We start from the raw sequence: 10,065 nt of genomic DNA on the forward strand, positions 1-10,065 counted from the left end.
TGAACCTCTTACCAGGAAGTGAGCTTCAAGATGTAGGTGAGAAAATTCTGGAGCAATCCTGTAGATGTGTAAGAATTTGAAGGAAAATGAGAAAATAGGATGATGAGCAGACACAGAAAGAGGGGGTAGGATGTAGAAATACCATCTACTAAACTTTCATCAGAATATGAATAAGCAGTTGAAAGTGGTTCTAATCCAAGGGAAGTAAATGGGTTCTCAGACTAATAAAAATTAGTCCACATACTTTGAAGAGAAAGACAAAGTAGGGTTATAATATTTAGTTTGGAAATATACAAAGAAGTGTGATGTAGGTAAACTGGTTTAAGAGTAGGTAAATTACACAAAACTAATTGAAATTTTATTATGTTGAAAGGGTTTAATTCTTTTCAACGGATGATGATAGACACCACAAGATTTTAATAACACACAGAATGTGGCTAATCCCTTATAATAAGACTAAATAATATAACACTGACAGGAAGTGAGTATGACCTGGTGATATGATTATGTCTTGCATTTATTTACATCTTTATGATTTCCAAAACACTTCTCATAACTTAATCAAACTTCAGAATAGTCCAGGACATGAGCTAGAAGAGACATGTTTGTTTGTTTATTTTATTTTTTAAAGGTAGAAAGTAAGAGCCTTAGAAGTAAAACGATCACTTTAAGGTCTTGGAAGGAATTAATGGGGGGAGGTCATAGACTCTCTTTCCTCATCCAAAGAGGATGAGAAAAATCACCATTTCCTCAGGCGTTGTGGAGGTACTGAGTGGCCCACGGCCAATCTAACATACCAACTGGAGACACTTAACTCAAAGCAGCTCCACACACGCAGAGAGGGCACCACAGGGAATGTGATGGTTTTTGTTTTTCTCAACTTGCTCCAAGACAAAAAACAGTTAATGTGGAAGCAAAACAATAGAGCTACAAAAGAAGACCCACCATGAAAATGGTGTTGAACCTGAGTGTCAGTGTCTAGCAGAAGGGGCCAGCAGGGCATGTCCTTTATATGGCTCATGGGACAGAAACATCTCATTAACACCATCACATGGTATTTAGTCTTCACCGCAAAATAATGTATTTCAACAATACCAGCAATGTCATTGGTTTTTTTAGAGATTGATTATTCTATTCCTCCATGTCCCCCTGGTTTTTTCTGACCCCAGACCTCCAAGAAACTTTGAAAAGGACTCTGCATAAATAGGAGCAACTGGATTTGAACAGATAATTTGGATTTGAAGACTAACAGGGTTCTTGACAGTAACACATTAGGGCAATTTAGCTGAAATGCTCTGCTTATTATTTTGTCTGATTCTAGCATGAAAGTTCTATAAAGTGATTTTACTTTGATTCATTCCAAGAAGTCCTAGGAATCCAACAGTATTCACAGAAAAGGAGACCAGTGGTGTCTTCATGGCTCAGTTGTTGTGGTGCATTTTAGTCTGGACTTATGTGCTACTCATTTCTGAGTTATGTGTTTCATAATAAGCAAGTGGGCAAGTTTTAATGGCATCTTATGGTAAGGTGGAACAATGTCTTAGGTAGGGAAAAAAGGGATGGTGCTGCTCCACAATTTAGATTGCTATTCCTGGTATTCTAGATAATAATAGGAACACTCACTGGTCTGCTGAGAGGGAGCAGGGATTTTTTGATTAGTTTCTTTTTCTGTGTGGACAAGCAATGAGAAGCATGGGATTTGCTGCAGTGACCAGTTATCCAAAAAGGAGGACAAATGTAGTGGGAGAAGATGACATAAGAAGAGAAATATAGACCAGGCATGGTGGCTTACGACTATAATCCCAGCACTTTGGGAGGCCGAGGTGGGTAGATCACCTGAGGTCAGGTGTTCGAGACCAGCCTGCCCAACATAGCAAAACCTCATCTCTACCAAAAATACAAAAATGAGCCAGGCATGGTGGCACACACCCGTAATCTCAGCTACTCAGGAAGCTGAGGCAGGAGAATCACTTGAACCTAGGAGGCAGAGGTTGCGACTTCACTAAAAAAAAAAAAGAAGAGAAATATAAAATTTAAATAGCACTAATGGTATATGTGGTTAGCAAGGCAACTGAGGAGAAAGAGTCACTGATAGGTACAAAGGCTGGAGCATTTTCTTCTGATTTTAAATATTATTATAAATTTGTGGTTTATTTTTCATTTGAATCTCCAATGAAATTAATGGAATTTCTTTTGAAATTTATATAGGAGTATAAAAAATTTTAAAAATCTATTTGATATTGACTTTTGATTGTTGCCTCATCTTAAACTTCAGAGAGACATATTCAATTTCCTCTTCAAAGCCAACATCCTGTTCTGACAAAGGCAGAATATTTCACTAGCACTTTACCTTATCCAGGAAGCATTCTGGAATTCTGAGTTATGAAAACAACAGTCTTTTCACAATTATGTTTGTAGCACCCTGAAAAGGAATACATGTTGCAAAACTTTTAACCTGTAGGAATCTTGAGAATCTCACATATGATCCCCCAATTAAGAATATCAAAACTGAAAGTAGAGGAGAGAGGGAACAAAAGATGACTTGAATTAATAGAAATTACTCTTAATATATAAAGTATTTAGTATTGGATCTTAATTTGTCCAAAATATTTATTAAGAACCTTTTCACATATCAGGTGATGGATGCCAAGGAGAAGCAACCGAAACCAGTATTTGAGAACCTCAGCCTAAATTGCCAATTTTGGTTTTCTTTTAATTGGAATGATATAGATCAAGTTCTATTCATTTGCCTCTAAGGTGCCTCCAAAACCAAACTAAGTATTGTGTGATTTTGTAATTTCCTTGAAGAATCCAACCCATTTCAGTATTTTTACGATAAGCACAAGAAGACTCTGTTTTGTCTTGACTTTGGAGAGTGAAGCTTGCTTCCATGTGCATAATTGCTGTTCTGCTGTCGTAAATGATCCTCCATTGTCAGAGTCTATCTTTAGAGCTCACAACAGTTTATAGTTTCAGCAAATAATAGTTTCATACCACTTTATCACATGCAAAATGCTTTTCAAATTATTTTATACTCACTCATTATTCCCTTGTTATGGATGAGTTAAATTGAAGTTTAGAAATGCTAAGTAACTTCCTTAAGGATTCACAGTGAATAGGTGGTAGACCTAGGAATGGAGTCTATCTATGCTTGGACTTTCTACTGCACCTCACGGCATGCAAGTAATACAAACACACTTCATACCTTACATCCTGCCCCAGTTTGCTGTCACTGATTTCTCATTATTTACCTTATTGAAAAATGCCTCATTGAGAAACAGGCAAAAGGAATATTGTGGGTAGAAAGTTTGAGGGATTAGAGAAGTAATGACAAATGTATCTTAACCAAATCTTGAACAGATGACCTGTACTACATAGTTATTTTCCTTGGAAAATATTTCAAAATTTAAAAACTTATTTTTGACATTTCACATCTAAATATCTACAGTAGTTTGAAGGGTTTTCTTTCTTTCTTTTATTTGTCACAAAGTCAATAAAATTAAATTCCATTGTGGTTTTAATTTTATTCCAGAAAAGTATTTCAGAAAGGAAAAAAACAAAATGATTTGTGTTTCAAAGATAAATAAAAACTTAGATCATGCTGTGGATTGAAACTCCAACCCTGTTGAAAGAAAGAGGTCTCCTGAACTTTAGTGGACCTTGTTTGTCAGCCTTACTCCCAACCTTGGGGCATGGCCTGTTGACATAACCTACTGAAGCTAAGAGGCTGAGGGAAGGAGACAGGCCAGAGGGCAGAGAAACCATATGCCAGCCAGTCTCAAGAAGAGAAGTGAAATGAAGCTTTCTAAGTCCAAGGACCTGCTTTTTACAGCTCATCAGGCTTAGGTAAATTGCCAAAAAGGGGAAAAAAATGATCCCCATTAGGCACAACCTAAGTATTTTTAATTTTAAAAAGTCAGTAAAAGAAAAAGAGTCCAGAATCCAGTTTTTGTGGCAGCAAGTACGTCATTTGAATTTGTTTTTAGTTTAAAATTGTTATGCCTTATGTTTTAAGTTTAATGTTCATTTGAGTGAGTACTTTAAGTGTTGCTATCATATTCAGTGTCCATAAGTTTGTGAAAATGCTTAAAAAGCCATCAAAGTTTTTGTGAGACAATTGAGAGAAACTTAGTTTGGAATGGTTCCCTGATTTATTTATTACTTTTCAGAAAGTACATTATAATCAAGCAGGTATTACCCTAATCAAAAGAAATATATACCGCTGGAGCTTGAAAGGATAATTTTTTTTGGTTTTCCCAAGTTTTATTGCAATAATTCAATTTATGATAACCAATAAAATGTGTGAGCCAAGTTTATTGAGGTGTCAACTTCCCATTGCATAATTTCCCCTGAGAATCTTAATTTTTAATTCAAAAAGAAAGTGGAAGATTTGTTGTACAGATGCCAATGAATGTGTGGGGTTAAGGAAAACACAAGACCCTTTACAGAAATCAAAGTGGGGTTTAGAACAATTCCCTTATCACTTCTTCCCATATCCTTTAGCTCACCATTAATTTTCCAGGGGAATAAGTTCTTGAAATGGTCAAGATGTAGGCCTTTTTCCTAGATTGCTGAAAGAGATATTGGACAGTAAGATCTGGTCAACAGTCAAGAGTATTCAGGAGTGGAGAATATTATGACTGGCTTACAAATGTCGGACAATAAAAGGAAGTGAGTCTATGAGTTTGACTATGGGCTTAATTTATGACCATACATACACCAGTGTTAAAATAGAATGTGAGACCTCATGGACCTAAGAAATGAGGCTAAAAGCCAACTAATGAAGATGAAGACATTTATTGGTAACATGCAGATTTTTTTCTTTTTTGGTAATGGTTATATAATAAATACATTAGATTGGTCACAAAAATATCCTGATTCTTTGCCCCTCTCTATATCCGAGCTCTTTGCAATGTAAACTTTTAGCTCTGCCCATCAAGAGGGAAGTCTATCTCCCCAGCCCTCGAATCTGGATTGATTTTGTGACTTGTTTGGCCAAGAGAAGAATACAGGAGAAGTGACAGTGTGCCAATTCCAAGCCTAGGCTTCAAAGGGCCTTGTGCATTTTTATACCACGTGGCAGAACCCTACCCAGCCACTGTTAAGCAAGTCTAAACTAGGCTTGTGGAAGATGCGAGACCACATTCAGCAGAGATCAGTTTTCATAGCTGAGGGCATCCTAAACTAGCCAGTTTCCAACCAACTGAGTAGTTGACCACAGACAAATGAGTGAAAGCAGTCAAGACAAGAACTACCCAGCTGACTGGTAGACTTGTGCCCGATGATAAACACTGATGGTTTTAAAACACTGAATCTGGTGGTGGTTTGTTACATGGAAGTAGCTAACTGATACAATGTATGAGTCATATATTTAGGAACTAACATCAGAGCTGATTTCTGGATTCTAGATACTAAGAATTAATAATATAAAAACCACCATTTACTGATTGAGCACTAACTAGGTATGAAGCGATTAGCTAAATGTGTTTTCTACTCTGTGCTGAATGACACCCTTAGGGGATCACATTTGGTATTATGAGCTGAAATGCCGAGATGGTGAAATTCTGACCCCCAGTACCTAAGAGTGTGAACTTATTTGGAAATAGGGCTTTACAGAGGTAATCAAGTTAAAATGAGGTCATTAAGGTAGACCCTAGTCAATATGACTGGCTGCCTTATAAACAAGCAAGATTTGAACACAAAACCGGAGACACAGGAAAGATGATGTAAAATTACACAGGGAGAAGATGGTCATGTGACTGGAGCTATGCATCCACAAGCCAAGGAATGACAAGGGTTGCCGGTTAAACACCAGAAGCTAAAAGAGGCAAGGAAAGGCTCTCCCCTAGAACTACCAGACAAAGCATGGCCCTGCCAATACCTTAATTTTGGGTTTCTAGCCTCCATAGGTATGAGATGATAAACTCTACTGTTTTATGCCACGTAGCTTTTGCTACTTTGTTATGGTGCTCCTAGGAAAATAATACAGGGGCAATGGAGGAATTGGCAGCTCATATTTAAATTATAAAGCAATTTCTAATGTCCAAGGACTATGTGGTTGCATGAGTGAAATAATTTATCTCAATGTACAAGATATATTATCTGTTTATCATTAAGTAGATAATTTTTATGCATGAATCATCAGATAAGTTAACATAGACTCACAGATCTGATCTTACACAATTGCTAGTGCTGGTCTACAACATGTATTTTTAAATCATCTGATTTCATTTGAGCTACCGTAGAGTTTTGTTTGTTTTTAAATAAGATATAGATCCAACATACCAAACTAAGGGACTACTAGGCCAGCGACCATTTGACAAAGCCAGGCTATTACTTCTGATGTGGAAATAACAAAATGACTTCACAGAGGGAAGTGGAAGTATGTGGATTTCAGAGTTTCAATATGCCAGTGTTCATAGATCCACAAAGAGATGTGAATAGATATGATAGTAAAGAACTAAGTTTTTTCCCTAAAGATCAGTACTATTACATGAAAGAATACAATTCTTTTTACACTTAAAGATGGGCTACACATTTTTTTATCCCAGGGCCAACACACTGTTGAAGTCAACATATTCTGTTTCATCCAGGACAAGCCAGCGCCACTGATGTCAAGCATACAACCTTCTTACCTCAACCTTTTAAATAGTATTCTGCCTGAAATACTCTTCTGCAAATATTGGCTGAATCCTTCACTGGGATTCAGGCCTCTGCTCAAATGTCATCTTTTTGGAGGGATCTCTTATCTCCATCATTTTCTGTATGTTTATGCTAGGTTTCATGCAGACATTCATGTAAGTGCACAAAAAATGAAATGTAAGCTTATGAGCAGGGGCTCTGTTTTGTTCACTTCTGTATCTCTAGGGCCTAAAACACTGCCTGGAACTTAGGAAGTTCTCAATAAATACTTGAATAAATGAAGATCTGAATTTTAAAAAACAAGAAATACTAGATGCCTGATTTCTGGCTGATTATTCTCTCTGTCTTGCAAGCATTCTTGAACAAGATCATTTTCTTGGCCGAATGTGATAATTTTCTTAGACTTCTTCAGCCTTTCTTATTGTGCACCTGAATTGATGATTTGTCTGCGACAAGTAACTGCAAATGGAAGCAGGTGGTTCACCTTCAAAACTGCTAAACTTTGAGAGTATTTTTTGTGTGTGTATGAAAACACTTACAAAAGGCTTACAATGCAGTACTCACTGGATTTATGGGCCATAGGGAATCTTAGAGATCTCAACATAAGGTCAGGACAATTTCATGGGGCTCATGGTGTCCTATGTTTACAAGCCACAGGCACCTTTCCCACATGCTCCCTTCCTGTTCTGATGTCACTTAGTTGATACATCATTAGAGCTGGAAGAGATCATAAAGATAATCTATTCTAATCTAACACCCTGATTTTACAGTTGAGAAAATAGATGAGGAACATTTATAAGGCTTTCTTAAATTCACATGGAAAGTGCCGTTGTTTTATTGTGGCTATGATTGTGCACATGCCTGGGCCTCTGTGTTTGTGTGTGTGTGTGCGTGTGTGATATGAAGTATGAGATGTTGCTAGATTAAAATGGATAGAAACAAAACCCTAGTATTTTGAGAATATTGATACATCAGGTGATATATAGGTCTAGTCTGAACTACTGAGTCTAACCTCTTTCGTTGACAAAAATAGAAATGGAAGTTTGTGTCCAAGGCACTCGGGTTGTTAAGGATATAGCCCCACAATGATACCGAGAAACTGGTCCAGCCTATGTACTACCCATTCACAGAAGATACTACAGTCTAGCAGTTCTGATTTCCATTCTCTTCCATTGTGATACATTATTTTTTGTTTCAAATGCTGTTTCCCAATTCTTCTTCCAATGAAAACAGGATCAACTGCTTACTAATCTATTCTCTTCTCCAAGCTAAAAAGAACAAGATGTTCATGTTATTCTCCCTTCTCTAAAGTCTCATTCTTGGTAGTATCTTTCTAATGTTGATCTTAGTGGGAATCAGCAAAAATTGATAATAATCTGATTAAATACATTTGGAGGACTGTCTTATGATTCCCATATATGCATTCTAATATGTCATTTTTTTAAAAGCAGAAACTTAGCTGACATACACTTAACTTATAGAAATATTTTTAAGTTTTGTTCCTAAAAGATAGCTCCATGAAAAGGCAGACTGATCAAATTTAAGACATTATTGAAGTTTGTGTCTAGCAATAATTCATTTCTCTGTTCTTTTCAAATAGTTCCTTTCCCTCACACATCTTATTTTTTGTTAAAATAAAAACTTACGAGCTTTTGATGTCCACCATCAACTTAGACTTAATTGAAAGCCATTTTAAATCTAATTCTTTGTGCAGATAATACCACAGCAGAGAATTATAAACAAAGCAATTACCACCGTAATAGCCAGAAATACATTGATTCTTTATTTTCATGTCTTGAACCAAATGCATGCATAATTTTTGCCTAATTGTAACCACGCTTTCATTAAAAAATATAACAGAGGGAGTGGTGTTTATCCACCATGGTGTTTGGAAAATAGAGATCCCAAGCTAATTTCATTGATTTCCCAATGTCCTCAAATGAATGAAGAGGATGGCTTTTCCTTCCATATTTCCTCTCTCATTCTAGGAGCTTAAGGATCTAATATTGAGTATAGGCCAGGTAGCTTGCTGCCAAAGAGAGGTTCTCATTTGGCATTCATGAAAAGTTCAGCAGGACTAGATGTGGGTGAGAGGCACCACTCACAGATGTGCTGGTGCACAGGCCATGGATCTGGGGACACTGATTCAGCTTTTCCATAGATCCTGTACTCTTGAACAATGCTCTCTCATTGATGTCTTATTTTAAGATATACGAAACATTTCTTAATAATATACACAAATGAGAAGGATAATCAGAATGCAAATTAGCAATATTTGAGAAAGCAAAATAAAAAAGAAATTAATGAAAATTCAATGGAATGTATATAACGGATCCAGGAATGGATCTAGTTTAACAAAAATATATCATTTTTTCTCAAATGCAAAGAAACTGATTGAGAAAAGAACTCTTCCAAATAAACATTCAAGACTTATCTCAAGAACTCTCAAAAAATTTAAAATGCTCAATTTATCATCTCATATAGACCCTTATTGCCCAAAATGTGGTCCTTGTACCAACAGCACTGGCCTCACCTTAGAGCTTGTTAGAAATGCAGGATCTCAGGGCTCACCTCATCCTTTCTTAATGAGAATCAGCAGTTTAACATGTACCCCAGGGGATTTGTGCACACTGAAGTTTGAGATGCCTTGGACCACAACATCTTTAGATTTGACACACTTCTGGAAGCATGATTCTCCAATCCATTCACCATATCTTCCAGATATGGTGATGGATTCTTGACACAATCATTCTATGAGTTTTGTTGATGTGACTTAATCCAGAAGTAGATGTCAGAGATTATCCATTTGTGTAGACAACCTGCCCATCCTTTAGACAATCTCCACAAATGTAGCTTCTCACAGGCAAGATCTTATATCTTGAAGAATTATAATTTTCTCAGCCAAGGGCCTGGACTGGACTGAATTATATTCTTGGAGTCTTGAACAACCTAGGGAGCCTGATGGGGACATGGGTATATACAGAAGTTCTTACAGCCTCTAGCACAGAAGTAGGCAGGGCCAAAGCTCTTCTTAGAAAAGTGTGTTTAAAATTCTAGATGGAAAGCCATAGATGGCACATAAAATTAATATTGTGGGCCATAACCAACATGGAAAAATAAAATAGAATAGCCAAGAACAGAGAGAAAGGAAGTAAAATAAAATAGAAAATATAAGAGCGAGACATATAGCAAGGAAAGGTTTTTGTTAAATTTAATGTTCCAATTATACATATATGTGTATGCATGTACCGAGTCTCAATGTAACACAGTTTTCTTTCACTGGGCACCAGTCTAAAGTGTGGATATCATTACCTTAGAATATACTTTTGAATACACTTTTATGGAGAGACATATGAGAAAGGTTCACTCACTGAATGTTAAGGGAAAAAAGGCTTAATTTCCAATATTTATAGGATATATTTT

The sequence above is a fragment of the Pongo abelii genome, chromosome 21 (assembly GCF_028885655.2).
Source record: "Pongo abelii isolate AG06213 chromosome 21, NHGRI_mPonAbe1-v2.0_pri, whole genome shotgun sequence".
Lineage (NCBI taxonomy): Eukaryota > Metazoa > Chordata > Mammalia > Primates > Hominidae > Pongo > Pongo abelii.